Below are 14,503 nucleotides of genomic sequence, written 5' to 3' on the forward strand. Positions count from 1 at the left end.
TGGCTCTTACAAAGTTACAGCATTTGTTAAACAACCTTTTTTCTCTTTTTTCTTTTGGTAGACTGACATCTCCATCCCCAAGCCCACTAACGAATGAGAAGTTGTGATGGGCTGAATTGTGTGTCCCCACCCCTACAGTCCCCATGTGGAAGCCCCCAACCCTGCCACCTCAGAATGCCACTGTATTTGAAGAGAGGGACCTTAAAGAGGGGATTAAGTTAATCCGTTAGGCCATGAGGGTGGACCCCAATCCAATCCGACCGGCGTCCTTATAACAAGAGGAAATCTGGACCCAGTCACACAGCAGGGACGCAGGCACACAGAAGACCACATGAGGAAACGGCAAGAAGGCAGCCATCTGCAAGGGAGACGAATCCTGCAGACGCCTTAACCTCACGCTTCCAGCCTCCAGAATTCCAGAAACTCAGTTCCTGTGGCTGAGCCACTCTGTCTGTGGTATTTTGCCGTGGGCGTCCGAGCTAACGGACACGAGTGTGACACCTGACTCACCGACTTCCTGGACGTGCTATTTCTAAGGCAGAGGATGTCACATGGAACAGACTTGAGGTGGGCACCTGGGATGAACCCCAAACGTTCTGATCTGTGGACTGAAGACAAGTGAGGGGATGGGAGGGGGAGGTCTGGGGACCCTCCGGTCTTGTGCACAAAGGGTGTTTCCGTCTCTGGAAGCCCTTTCGGGTCTACCCTCTCGGTATTTTCCACAGCATGACTTTATACAAAGTGCAGATGGAGAGCAAGACGACCACGAGCCCCTGAAAAGTTGTAAAGTCATTGAAGGAAGTTTGTAGAAAGAAGACTTTACCTTCTAAAGACTGAGGCTTATACCCTCATCTGTGAGCCTTCTCCTCGGCGGGTAGGACAGACCTTCATTGCTTTGCATTTTATGAACAAAAGGGTGTTTATTTCCTTTAAACTATTACTACTTATACAAACTCAGTTTCAATGTTCACTTGATAATTCTGGATCTGTGAAAATTTGGAGGCATCTTGGGTGGTGGTTCCACATATCACTTTCCTATTAAAATCAATGAAAACAACTTTTTTTTTTTTTCCATTGAAAAGCTTCCCCTACTGGTGGGGATTTCAAGGGGGAATTAAAGTTGTTAGGTGAGAGACAGGTGTATAGTCTTTTGTTTCCACACAAATGGTAACTACAAAACACTGTATAATAGAAAGAGAAATTAGTGTATTTCTGGAGGGAAATTCAACGATTTGTTACAAGAGCCTCTAGAACACACACACTGGACCTTGTAATTCCACTTGTGGCAATTTATCCGAAGAAAATTAACAAAAGCCTCACATAGAGATGTAGGTTCAAGGATGTTCATCACAGCAGTGTGTAACGGAAACTAAATGTGGAGCAGTAGGACATGGTGTAAGATTTGACTCTGGTTGATGGAAGAAAGCACGCATCCTCGAATGTGTAGCACGGTCCTATCTTTTAAGGCAAATATTTATGTCCCTAGAAAAATCTGGAAGCAGACACACCAAAACGCTAACAGTGGTTCTCTCTAGGGGATGGGATGAGGATTTTTCTTTTCTTTTTTATTTGTGTTTTCTAAATGAACATGAAGTCCTTTCCCTTTTTCTCTGTTCTTGGGGGTGTGGGGGGTGAGGGAGAGGGAACGGGAGAATCCCCAGCAGGCTCTGTGCCCAACGCAGAGCCCCACTTGGGGCTCTGTCTCACAAGCCTGAGATTGAAACCAAGAGTCCGACACCTAACTGACTGAGCCACTCAGGAGCCCTAACGTAGTGGCTTATTTAGTTAAAAAAAAAAAAACAAAAAAACCCCAACACCTTGTTGTTGAACTATTTTCCAAAGAGGCTGTACCATTTTGCATTCCCACCACCAACACACAGGCTGTTTGCAGTCATTATTTCTCAGGGTAATTCCAGCCCCATCCTTTCCCCCTCCTCGACTGTAGGATTCTGAGAACACGCATGTTAGATACGCTATTCTGGACTCCCCGGTCCCAGAAGCTCGTTCACCGTTTCTTTTCTTTTTTCTTTTTTTCTTTTCCCAGCCTATTTTCTCCGCATGGCTCAGACTGGATCAATTCTAGTCTATCTTCCAGTACACTGGTTCTTTCCCTTGCCCCTACATTCTGCTGTGGAGGCCATGCATTGAGTTTTTAATTTCACTACGAAGTTTCATTTGGGTCTTTGTTATAGCTTCCATTTCTTTGCCAAGACCTAATTTTTCATCTGTTTCTAGTGTGTTCCTAATTGTCCTTTGAAGCATTTTTATGTCGGCTGCTTTAAAAATCTTTTGTCAGATAATTCTTTTTCTTTTTTTTTTTTTAAAGATTTTATTTATTTATTTTTGATAGAGAGACATAGCCAGAGAGGGAACACAAGCAGGGGGTGTGGGAGAGGGAGAAGCAGGCTCCCCGCTGAGCAGGGAGCCCGATTCAGGCTCGATCCCAGGACCCTGGGATCATGACCTGAGCGAAGGCAGCTGCTCAATGACTGAGCCACCCAGGTGCCCCTTGTCAGATAATTCTAACATTTCTGTCATCTTGGTCTTGGCATCTGTTGTATTTTCTCATTCAGTTGAGATCTTTTTGGGTTTCAGTATGACTAGGAGATTTTCGGTTGAAACCTGGACATCTTGGGTATTATGTTCTATGAGCCTGGACCTAATTAAGTTGAGTCTTAGAACGGTTGTGGCCGGCTTCCTGTGACCTTGCTCCAGTACCAGAAAGGGCTGTCGTGCCTTGTTACGGCCAAGCGGGCAGTAGAGGTCGGGGTTCCCTACCGGGCTTTCTCTGATACCCCAAGGGAGGTCCTCTTTACGGCTGAGGAGTGCTGGGAGTTCTGGTTCCCCACACTGTTGCCTCCCTGGCGAGGAGGGTACACATTGCTACCAGGTGGCCTCCACTGACACAGAGGGAGGGGTGCTCCGTGCCCCATGGGGACGAGTCCCGAGTCCTCACTCAGCCTTTCTGACACCACCCTGGGGAGGATTTGGGACCCTCCTCAAGGCCCCTGAGTGTCAACTCTTGGCTCTTTCCTTGGCCTTTGCTTCTGTGGGTCAGGGTGGAGCCCCCCCTTTTTTCTGGGAGCTTTGCCTAGAGTTGAGTGTTATCATCCAAAAGTTTTCTGCCTTGTGAGGCTGCCCCTTTCCTGGTCCTCTGGCTAGAGAGGGCAGGTTTCTGTTGGTGCTTTTTGGTCTGCCTGTGCCTACCGGTGTTTCTGGGTTGCCGGCTTCTTTGGCTCCAAGTCTGGGATCTGTGAGGCCAGGAAGAAAATCAAGCAAGTTACTACTCTATCATTCCTTGGGCGCCACAGTCCCCATCCGGTCTGCCTTCTCTCCAACCTTTTGGAGTCCTCTTATGTTTGTTTTTATGTAGAATGTCCAGGGTTTCTAGTTGTCTGTATTTATTTTAATAATTTAAGAGTCATCACAGAAACATCTACGGAAGCCTGGGACGTGGCACGGAGTCCGGCTGCCTGGGTGTGACCTGGGCCCTTCTCAGGAGGCCCGCATGGTATTTTTCATCCTTGATGTCCAGGTTCAATCTCATTGGGTCTGAAGCACATCCCTGGGGCCATGCTGGCCTGATCCTCGGGTACAAGAGGCATGCATCCCTTCCACCCCACACCCCTCCCCTCTGCCGGCATGTCTACAACTCTCAGTTTTATTCCCCAGTGGACTCATTCTAAAAAGCAGGGATCAGCAAGACACCAGTGCTCTAAGTTCTGGAAGACAGTCAGTTTGCATTCACTGAGGGGCAGGGCTCATGAGTAAGGCACCCAGGCAAGTGCTGGGCCCCGTCCGCAAAGTGAGTCACTGGGTCAGCTTCTTTCCAGGATCACCAACTGGCCTTCAGACTGCCCAGACCTAAATCCAGATGCCTGAGCCACAAGTCGGCTCGGAAGCCAGTAGCCCTCACCTGAGGGGCACAGACCGGCCTCCATCTGGAGAGAGCCAGAAGCCTGGAGCCGGGAGGAATTCCATGGCCCGCCCACTCCTCGGGGTGCCATACGCCTATGACATTTTGTGAATTCTCCCTGCTTTTATTTTTCAATGACTTTCAAGTAATTCACCCTCTCTCCTTCCACTCTCTTTGTTCTCAGAGTATGAGTAATTTTTAAGCCCAGAGAAGAACCTTGGAAATTCCCTGGCAGATAACGCTTGATTGTCACGACTTTTCCCATCCTTATTTAGAAAATCTGTGGTGCCTGCAGCTATGGCCCAAGGAATGTCCCCAAACGATGGTTGACCAAGTCCTTCCCAGCATTTGTCTTAAAACTGTCTGGCTTCCCATTTGCCATATCAGGGATTTCCCTGTCTCTGCCCAACATCCTCCCTCCTTCCCCCCACAAAACAAAACAAAACAAAACAAAAAACAAAACAAAACTTCTCTCCACCTGGAGGAGGAAGGAGGTAATTTCGACATGGTTGGTGGTCAAGGGCTCAGAAAGAAAGCAGCTAGGTCTTGTAGACATTCTGCTGCTCTTGCTGGAAATTTTGGGGGGCCTGGAATTCCATGTCATCCTAGTTCGCCAGAACTTGGAGCCAGCCAGTTCTGTCCATACAGCAATGACCAAGGGGCATTTAGTGGGTGTTCTCAGACCCATTCTGCCTGGGGGGGGGGCACCTCCTTTGCACACACGGAATGCTGTCTGCAGGCAGAAGGGAAGACCCTTATGGGCCCCCTCTTACCTGGGCAGGCGAGACAATGGAGTCAAAAAGAAGAGGGCTGGTAGGGGGCTGATGGCAAATGATACTAGCTGGGTGGCCCCTTGTTGGGGGGTGGGGGAGGCACAGAAGAGCCAGATGCCTTTTCCTCCTTCCTATTCAAGGCTCTGATTCGTTCTCAGGGCCACTGACTGCTGGGACTGGTCTCTGCACGCAGGCTGGTCAAGAAGCTTTCTTCCCATTTAACAGATAAGTCAACTGAGGCTCAGTGAGGTGAAGTCCCACACACCCTCCAGAGTGTGCCCAGCCTGTCAGCTAGTTTCAGCACCCAGGACCCACCTCCTGTCTGTCTCCTGTTTGCCCTACGATCCAGTGCAGGAGAGAAGGGCCGAGTTAGGACCAAGATCTGCTGCAGTGATGGCCACGCGAGGCCCATGTCCTGGGCGTGGGAAAGGACTGAGAGCCCCAGCCACTGGAGCAGACTGGGGGCCGGGCCTCGGTCACCAACAATGGAGACCCAGGCTTCCCTGCTCTGGCCATTCACAAATATTTGTCAGCGGTCACTGGCTGAGCGGGCCAAAACCGGCTCCTCTCTCCTCTGGGTTTGTTGGCCCTGGGTTTCGTCAATACCTCCCTGCGGGGGCCAGCTGGCTGCTCACCACGAAACCTGTGGGTTTAGGTTTGGCCTGGCTAACCTGAGCTGCTTTTGCTCCCAGTGGCCGGGCAGGGAAGCTCTTGGTCTCAGATACATGGATGTGTGGGTCTAGGTTTTGGAAACCCAGCAGATACTCAGTTTTACAACCTTGTGAGCAAAAAAAAAAAAGGGCAAAATCCATTTCCCTGTCTGCTTATTATGCTCTCATCTCTGGGGGAAGTCTTCTCTGGTGGTGGTGGTAGAGGGGAGAGGAATGGCTCAGGAGATAAGATTAATATTCCATTTTTGCCACTGGCAACACCTGCCGTTAGGGAAATCGTGCTTTTTTGGGGGGGGAGGGCAGAGAATGGAAACTGTCGGTATGCTTTTTCCATTCCTCATTTAGTTTATTCTTCCATCTTTGGGTTCTGAAATCAGATGTCTTGTTTCACTCTAAGACTGCGTTCTTTTATTAAAAAAAAAAAGAAAGAAAGAAAGGAAAAGAAAAAAGTTCCCCACACCGCAGCTGCATTTTGGGAGGTGGGTGTAGGGAGGATATCTTCAGATTTTGTTTTAAAAAATGATTCTAACAGCAGTGCAAATGCAGACAAACGTCTCTCTGTTCCTTTTTTTTTATTTCATAATTGTTCCCAACTAGATATTCCGAGGGCCACTGACTTATTATGGTTCTCTCAATGTCGGACGCTTTACCACATAATTTGTAGGTCTGCTTAAAAATTTCTGAAAGCAAAATTCCTAGGGCGAGTGGTTTTAAAACTATGCACGGGCTCATATTTCTTGCCTTCAGGGAAAGTGATGACTGCTTATTACTAGCTCAGGCACCTCCATTCCTGGCCACCTACACACACCCCACACGGGGTCCCACCTTCCGCACCCGAGCCGCGGAGGCAATGCCAGAGCTGGACGGGCGCAGGCGCGGGGCTCCTCTGCAGCTCTGGGGCCTGGGAACGAGGGTTGTGGCCACACACATGTCTGCCCCCCTCTGTAGAAAGACTGGGATGCTTCATGAGGGGAAGTGTAGGGTTTGGAAAGCCAATGGAGGGAAACATGCCATTGGCTCGACAGAGTCTAGAATCATGGCGGCCTGTATTAACTGAGCATCTATTGTACGCTTGGGGCCAGAGGAGGTCGTGGAAATCCACGAGGTCTCTTCTGCAGGAGACCCCTCAGCAGGCCTGTCCAGGAGACCACAGCCAGCTCAGAGCCTGCGTCGGTTCCCAACTGTGCCGGCCCCCAGCTCAGGGGTGGCTGGGAGACATGACAGTCTCACTGATGACTTAGCCACATTCAGAGAAGTTGCCTTTTCCCCTGCTGGGATGCCCAAGGGGTTAGTGACAAGGTCCGGAGCTCCAATCTGTGTTTCCACGCTAAGGTGCTGCCAGAAATGCTCAGTGACTGGATTTTCAGTTACTTGTCTAGGGTTTTTCTGGCTTCTGGAGGACCGGGGCACCACCACAGCTCCGACAACCGAATCCCCCTGTAATTGCCAGGGCCACCACTGACATCATGGTGGTGACAGCGGCACGCTGTTGCCTTGGCTTTCTGAGGTCTAGGCCTGCTCCCCACACTGGGTGCCCCTGACGGTCCCTGGAAGAGAGAGCCCGTTGCTTCAGGAAAATGCCCGCTGCCTTGGACGGTCAGTCAAGCTCCAGGCTCTCCTCCTCCGACAGACTCTGGGACTCTCCTCATGCTCTGATTTGGGAAGAAAATAATTCAAGACTGAGATCTCTGCCAGTCAAGATGAAGGTTCACGTTAGAAGTTCGGTATTTCACTGCATGGACTGAAGGCTTTGGAAACCAGACATTTACCTGGTCAAAGGGATGTTCTGGAATGGAAATGAGAGGGTCTGACTGGTACCTCTGCCCCCTCAAAGGCAGAGAAGAAACTTTTCCAATTGCAGGATGCATGACCGAAAGGATGATGAGAGGGAAGGCTGCTTTATTTACTGCTGCATTGATGAAACATGTTGTGAGATTCTGCTCTGCCTGGAGGTTGATCAGAGGTGTCAATGGGCTTGCCCAAGGCCACACAGAGCTCCCACAACGCTCTGAGGGGAGCTGGGGCTGTGGGTGACAACAGCTGGTCAGCTGTCCCTCAGGAGTGTCTCGATACCTTTCCCGATCTCATTTGGGCTCCAAGGCCCAGATCTGTCCAGCAGCCTTCCCCAGCTCCCTGGAGTCCCCTTCTTTCAGACTCCTAATGTGATTACAGCCCGACTTCCCAGTCTGTGACACCAAACCGCCTCATGGGTTCTTCCTGTATGGCCTTAAAAGCATCCACTTCCTTCGGATGGGGTAGGAACTTCTATCTCCCTTGGGGTCTGGCTGGGAGCTGGACATTCATCCATGCCTCCAGTGAACCCCACAATGTGCCAGGCCCTGGGGACACAGGGATGATCCCAACACTGGGCAATGCCCTCATGGAGCTTAGGATCCATTTGGAGAGTTAGACACTAATCCACTAATTATAGAACAGGTTATCTGGCAACAATCAGTGACAAGAGTCATGAAGGAAAGGAAGCAGAGAGTAGCCCGCAGGTCTGTGACAGCCCGGTCCTGGAGGCAGGATAGACCTCATACTCTGTGAGACCCACTGCAAAAGGACAATGGGGTCCTCTGGTTCAAAAACGACTGAGAATTTCAAGATGGTGCTGGCAGAGCCTCACCTGGAAAGGCCCTGAAGGACAGGACTGGAAGTGAGGTAACAAGGACACAGAGTATTAGTAAGAAAAACACACTAACGTGTATGAGGACGGACCATGTGCCAGGCACGGCTTTCACTTCACCCCAACAGGGAGGGACTGCTATTAACCCTGTTTTACGGAGAGGTCACGAGGCACAGAGAAGGTAAGTACTTGCCGAAGGCCACACAGCTTCCAAGAGGTAGAGCTTGGGTTTACATTTCAGCAGTTTGACCTTAGAATCTGTGCCCTCGACCGCCATGCTCTCTTGCCTCGCGGTTCTGAGGCCTGTCAGAGGGTCCTCAGGGCCCGCAGCAGCTGGCATCACTGCTGAGCCGCTGAAATCCAAATCCAGTTCCAGAGGATCTCAGGCGTTGGCCAAAGCCAGAGGGGGAAGGGATTGTGGGCTGGCAGCGTGTGGCGGAAGCAGGGCTAGATATGCAGAAGCAAAGGCCAAAGGCTGAGCCTGAGGCCACTGGGAACAGGGAAGCTGAGGCCCGTGGGAGGGAAGGGGAAAGCCTGGGAGGGCTCTGGACAGAGCCCCAAGTTGAGGTTTGGAAATCCGGCTTCCAGCCTTGGCTCCACTGTGTCTGGGGAAAACCACAGAAGCCACGTGTGGCCCTCGGGTTTCCATCTGTGCTGGGAACAGTCCCTTCCCCACCAGTCTGCTAGTTCCCGTGGCTGGGACCCGTGGGGCTGGGCTGGGAGGCTGGGTTTTCGGGGCGGCCCTCCGGCATCGCTGCTGGGGAAGGGAAGGAGGAGCTACAGGCTCCTGCTGCCTTCCTCCATCTCGGAGCAGCACGGAAGCCATGGAGAAATGGCTTTCTTTGGGGTACTAGTAGGGGGGTGGCTCCCTGAGTCTCAGTCAGCCGCTCAGGCATTTCTGAGGTGCTCCTCCCAATACCCCCGGTAATCCAGGGCTCTTGGCCAAAACAGCAGTGCTGGGCAGCTTTGGAAATCCAGCTGACTCCTCATGTCTCAATAGTCCCACCTGCAGAACTAAAACCCCACTCAAGGTGTACCTTTAGGTGAGCTCCCCCCTTCTCTGCCTTCCTGCCTGGGTCACCAGGCTGGTCAGAAATTACAACATAATCAAGGCCAGGAGAGCCTCTGGGGAACAAAGGCACATTATACATACGAGGTATTATTTTTGTTCCAGTGTGAATCAGGCATTCCAAGAATCCTTGGCCTCATGCGTTCTTAGGCAGCGTGATGTCATGGGACGAGCGCGCGGCTGCCTTGGAGGAGTGTTTCCAGAAGGCCCTTGCCCTTCTGTCTGGCCTGGCCAAGCCCTGCAGGCACTTAGGTCTGGCTGGGGACCCTAGTGCGGCCTCCTGGCAAGTCGGGGCGTCCCCTGAGCTACGTGTCTGCGTCGGGTGCTTGCTAAGAGGCTGACATCAGCCACGAATGCTGGTTTAGTCCCAGCTGGGACGTTCGATTTTCCAGCTCCAACGACCTGTGGCTAAACTGGCCCAGTCACGTGACTCAACACCAGGAGGCAAAACTCTGGACACCTTTTCGGAGGCTCGAGATTCTGCTGGCTCCCACCCTCTTTTCCTAAAGAACAGGGGAGGTCCACCTATGGGTGTGGACTTGCACCGACCGCCACGAGCCTTCTCCCACAGGCTCCCACTGCCTGCGACATGGAAGCTGATCAACATGAACGCCCGGGGCATTTCCAAGAGACAGCATCATGCTGTAGTTCAAAGTATGGACGTAGCAGCCAGACCCCCAGCGCTCAGATCTTGGCTCTGTATTTCCAGCTGTGCAACACTGGGCAAGTACTTAAACCTCTCTGGGCCTTAGCTTCTTCATCTTTATTTATTTATTTATTTATTTTTAAGATTTTATTTATTCATTTGTCAGAGAGCTAGCGAGCACAGGCAGGCAGAGTGGCAGCAGAGGCAGAGGGAGAAGCAGGCTCTCTGCTGAGCAAGGAGCCCGATGCGAGACTCGATCCCAGGACACTGGGATCATGACCTGAGCCGAAGGCAGCCACTTAACCAACTGAGCCACCCAGGCGTCCTGCTTCTTCATCTTTAAAATGGGGACAGAGTACACTCTCTCCTGGGGTTCCTGGAGTCCTAAAGGAGCCTAGGTGTTATATTAGTGTTGACTTGCAATGATACTGTGTTGCGGGTTTTCCGAGCAATATAGCATGAATCCATCAGATATTCAGAGGAAGTGATGCGTATGAGCACGCCCACTGTACAGGTGGGAGAGTTGAGGCTGTGGGGAAAACAGGCTGTTTCAAGTGTGAGGAATCAAGGAAGAAACCCCAAGATGTCCAGCTTCTGGCTCTTGCTCTAGTTCTAGCCTCTGAGGGCTGCGTCCCGGGTGCGCTTTCTCAGGATGGAATTCTTCATCACTAAATACTCACACTGTCTTCCCAAGAGAAATGCTGCCCAAGAGGTCCCCACAGGCTTGGGGCCACCTTGAACGACTCGTTTACTCCTCGGCTAATGCTGGCCATCAGTGTCCACAACCACAATGGGCCTCAGCTGGCCCCATGTAGCCTTGCCTACCCCATGTGCTGACTTCAGAGCGCGCTCAGGAACCAGCCCCCTTTCATCGCCACCTCACCATCTCCCCGAGGGCTGTGGACTAGCCCTCAAACTGCAGGAGGTGGGACAGAGGAAGGAGGAGGGAGAGAGAGTCTCCTAGAAGTTTTTAAATCCCAGGTGTGACCAACTGCTGAGCCCTTCTGAACCATGGGGAAGGAAGCCCAGAGACATAGCCTAGGTGCACCTAATGGAGAAACTTCCTCACAGAGAGAGCTGCCCCCCAGTTAAGGGGGTTGCCTGGGAATTTAGTGAGCTCCCTGTCACAAGAGGTGTCCAATCACTGACCAACAGCTATGGAGACCTCTCCTCCCTAACCTGCCCATTTTTGCAATTAGCACCTCCTCCAGGAAGCCCTCCTGGTTCTCAGTAGTCATCCCAGGAGTCCTCAGTTGGAGAGGCAGCGTGAGGCAGTGACAACTTGAGAACAGGACACGCTGGGTCTACCCTGATTTTGCCCATGTCTAGCCAGGTGGTCTCAGACAAGGAGCCTACCCTCTCTGCCCCTCGGTGGTTGTATCAGCCAAGTGGGCCTCCTGACTGGAAAACAGGAGATGAGGCTGAGCTGAAAGGGACAATCACAGGGCTGCGCGATAAACCTTGCCTGCTCTCCCTCTGCCTCAGCCAGCCCCGGTAGGTACCCTAGACCTTCCTGGCCAGCCCTGGGGGCTCTGGGGAAGGTGAAGGAAGATGGTTCCACTACGGGAAGCAGGGCTGCCCAGGGAAATCTGGGAGCTGGTATGGCTTTCTCTGGCTGCAGAGGCTTCCAGGCTCTCCCGGGAAACACTACCGGCTGCCTGCCCACCTCACTCCAACAGCCCTCATCTTGGCCACCCTCTTGGGTTATCCTCCTCCCTCACAATTTATTACTGACAGGTCTGCTCCATCCCTGAAAGGCTGTTTTTCTGTCCTGGAAGGAGAAGGAATGTGACATGGAGTGAGCTAGAGGAAGGCCTCCCTCTGGCCCCATTCTTTCAGCCAGAGCTGGAGGAACTGACAAGTCCACGGCCAGATGTGAAGACAGAGGGAGAGCCAGTCAACAGCTTCATGCACATCACGGTCCCCAGCCCCCACCCAGGCGTGCTGGGACACAGCCACCCAGCAGATGGGTTCTTGAGCCAGAATGTTCTAGAGCACAAGTAGTCACAGCAAGGTGCCGACAGCCTTCCCATTACCTATCCATCGGCACTGGGTGCACATTCTGGGGGACACTGAGGACGTGCTCTTCGTAGCTCCCAAACGCAGGGGATCGTGAGGCTTAGCGTAGTGAGTTTAAAATCAACCAGAGACTCTCCCCGACAGCAGAAAGACAACCAGTAAGATGCGAAGGAATGATGGAATTAGGAAATCATTTGGCAAATATCACAATAATAATTGTTTCAGGCAAGAATCATCACTGGAGGCCAGTGGGTGAAAGTTTGAGGAAAAACAGAATATCGGCACAGTCTCAAAGCATCTCCCCACAAGCTACTTCTTAATTACAAAGGGAAAACTCCTAACTTCACAGCGGAGAAACTTGGCAGACACCGCCTTTAACCAAGGAATCAAAGTTAACACCACGAGTCATGGGATGACAGGACAGCCCGAGTCCCCTGGTCCCAAGCTCTGAGAAGGCCAGGCTATCGCCCATGTGCCTGCAACTTGAGGGAATACCAGAGAAATCCCAAATGAGGAGGCTTCTACAAAAATAACTGGTTATTCTTTTAAAAAAAAAATCAATGTCATGAAACACTTGGGAACTGTCCCCAGATTTTAAAAAAACAAAAAAACTAAAGAGACGTGATGATTGAATGAAGCCTAGGATCTAGGATCACTGGAGAAAAATAACCAAGGGGCTGTGGATAATAGCATCCAGTCTGGTGGTTTCCTGATCCTGATCGTTGTAGTTGCGGTGACGGCAAAAAATGTCTTCGTAAAGAAACACCCTGCGAAATACTCAGCAGTAAAAAGGCATCATTTTGCCAACTTTCAAACAGGTCAAGAAAAAAAAAGTACACAAAGGGGAGAAAGATAAAGCCAATATGGTAAAATGTAAATGTCTGGGTTAGGAATCTATGACAATTCTTTGTAGGCTTCTTGCTCCTTCTCTGAGTCTGAAATCTTGTCGAAACAAATGCACTCTAGAAGCAACAGGAGACTCATCAGTTTCATATGTAATAACATCAGAAAGTAACAAATAAAATACAATGAAACTGACCCCAGAGAATCCTTCCTGCAGCAGGTAAAACTGTAGAGCCCTCTCCTTGCACAGGGATGGTAGCCTCGGACGTGAACACAGAGCTCATTGCTTGTGCGTTTGTGTCCTTGAGACCCAGAGGAAGTCCTTAATGGAAGTCTGGGCAGAGTCTGAACGGCAGCCAAACTCCCATATCCTGGGGGACATGAGCCTGTGAGGATCCCGGGCACCATCATAAACAAGTTCGTTTGTCCTTTGCATCAAATTGCAGGGTCAAGCTTCCCAAAGCAAGACTCTGTTCCCTGGGTTGGACCTGTATGTCACCCACTGGGAGAACTCGTCCCTCAATGAGTGGGAAAAAGGATGTATTTTTATTCTTCTTGTTTTCATATCCATGGAACTGAGACAGTTTAGTAGGCTGGCTGCAGCCTCGTTCAGCTTTTTAGCTTTGAGAACTGCTCTCATGATAATATATCACCTTGCAAACATCCCTGGCAGCTTAGAGGACATTTTATTATTTTTTTTTTAAGATTTTTTATTTATTTATCCGAGAGAGAGACAGTGAGAGAGAGCATGAGAGGCGAGAAGGTCAGAGGGAGAAGCAGACTCCCCGTGGAGCTGGGAGCCCGATGCGGGACTTGATCCCAGGACTCAGGGATCATGACCTGAGCCGAAGACAGAGGCTCAACCAACCAAGCCACCCAGGCACCCCATTTTGTTATTTTTGACAGTATACAATAAAAAAGTTGTTTTGTGTAAAACCTGTTTTAAAAAAAGGACTTATTTATTTGAGAGAGAGAGAGAGAGAGAGAGGGAGCGTGTGTGTGTTGAGTAAGCACACAGTGGGAAAGGCAGAGGGAGAAGGAGAAGGAATCTCACGCAGACTGTGCTGAGTGCAGAGCCTGATACAGGACTTGATCTCACAACCCCGAGATCACAACCTGAGCTGAAACCAAGAGTTGCTTGCTCAATCGACGGCGCCACCCAGGCACCCCTAAAACATGGTTTTTATATTGATATGTTATTGGGAGTAAATTAAAAGGTTCATATTTAATATGATCTTTAAGAGCATCCACGAATAAGGGCAAAATTTGACCTTCCCCCATGATCAAGTGATGCCCTTCTCCTCTGTTTATTATTGTAAATGCGTTATGAAAGCAAAAGCATGATTTTCTACAGAGAGGTTTCAAAATGCCATCCTACCATTACACTGTGGCTTTGGCACCAGATACACGTTCACATGTAGGCTAACGTTTGACTATATAAGGCAGAAAAAGAAACCAAAGGCAAAAACTGATCCCATGGCCCACTGTTTGGAATTCTTGAATTTTATGTTTGTTTGTTTAAAATAAAAATCACCTGGTTATGGGATGCCTAGGTGGCTCATTCAGTTAAGCACCTGCCTTTGGCTCAGGTCGTGATCCCAGGGTTATGGGATTGAATCCCGCATCGGGCTCCCTACTCAGTGGGGAGCCTGCTTCTCCCCCTCTTGCGCTCTCTCTGACATAAATAAAATCTTAAAAAAACAAAAAACAAACCACCTGTTTTGTTTTTGTAATTTCTTGCTTTTTCCTAAATGACGGTACCCGAGAAGTTTTAGGAAATTTTCACATGCAATCGCTTTTGCCCAAATAGCAGGGGAGAGCATGGAGGGTCTCGCTCCCTGGGAACAGAGCTGGAAGCTGGCTGGACTGGGGTTCTGCAGCTCCAGGAGCTGCTGCCCGGGGACTCTGACCAGATGAATGGGACTGGGGATCTGGGCAGA

The 14,503-nt window shown here is 50.5% G+C and overlaps 1 protein-coding gene across 5 annotated transcripts in view; it reads right to left on the bottom strand.

Moving 5' to 3' along the window:
- CTIF (cap binding complex dependent translation initiation factor) overlaps positions 1 to 14,503 on the bottom strand; it is a 279,914-nt gene that overhangs the window by 87,890 nt on the left and 177,521 nt on the right. The gene's annotated exons all lie outside the window — the stretch shown is intronic.

This window comes from Martes martes (assembly GCF_963455335.1).
Source record: "Martes martes genome assembly, chromosome: 13".
NCBI lineage: Eukaryota > Metazoa > Chordata > Mammalia > Carnivora > Mustelidae > Martes > Martes martes.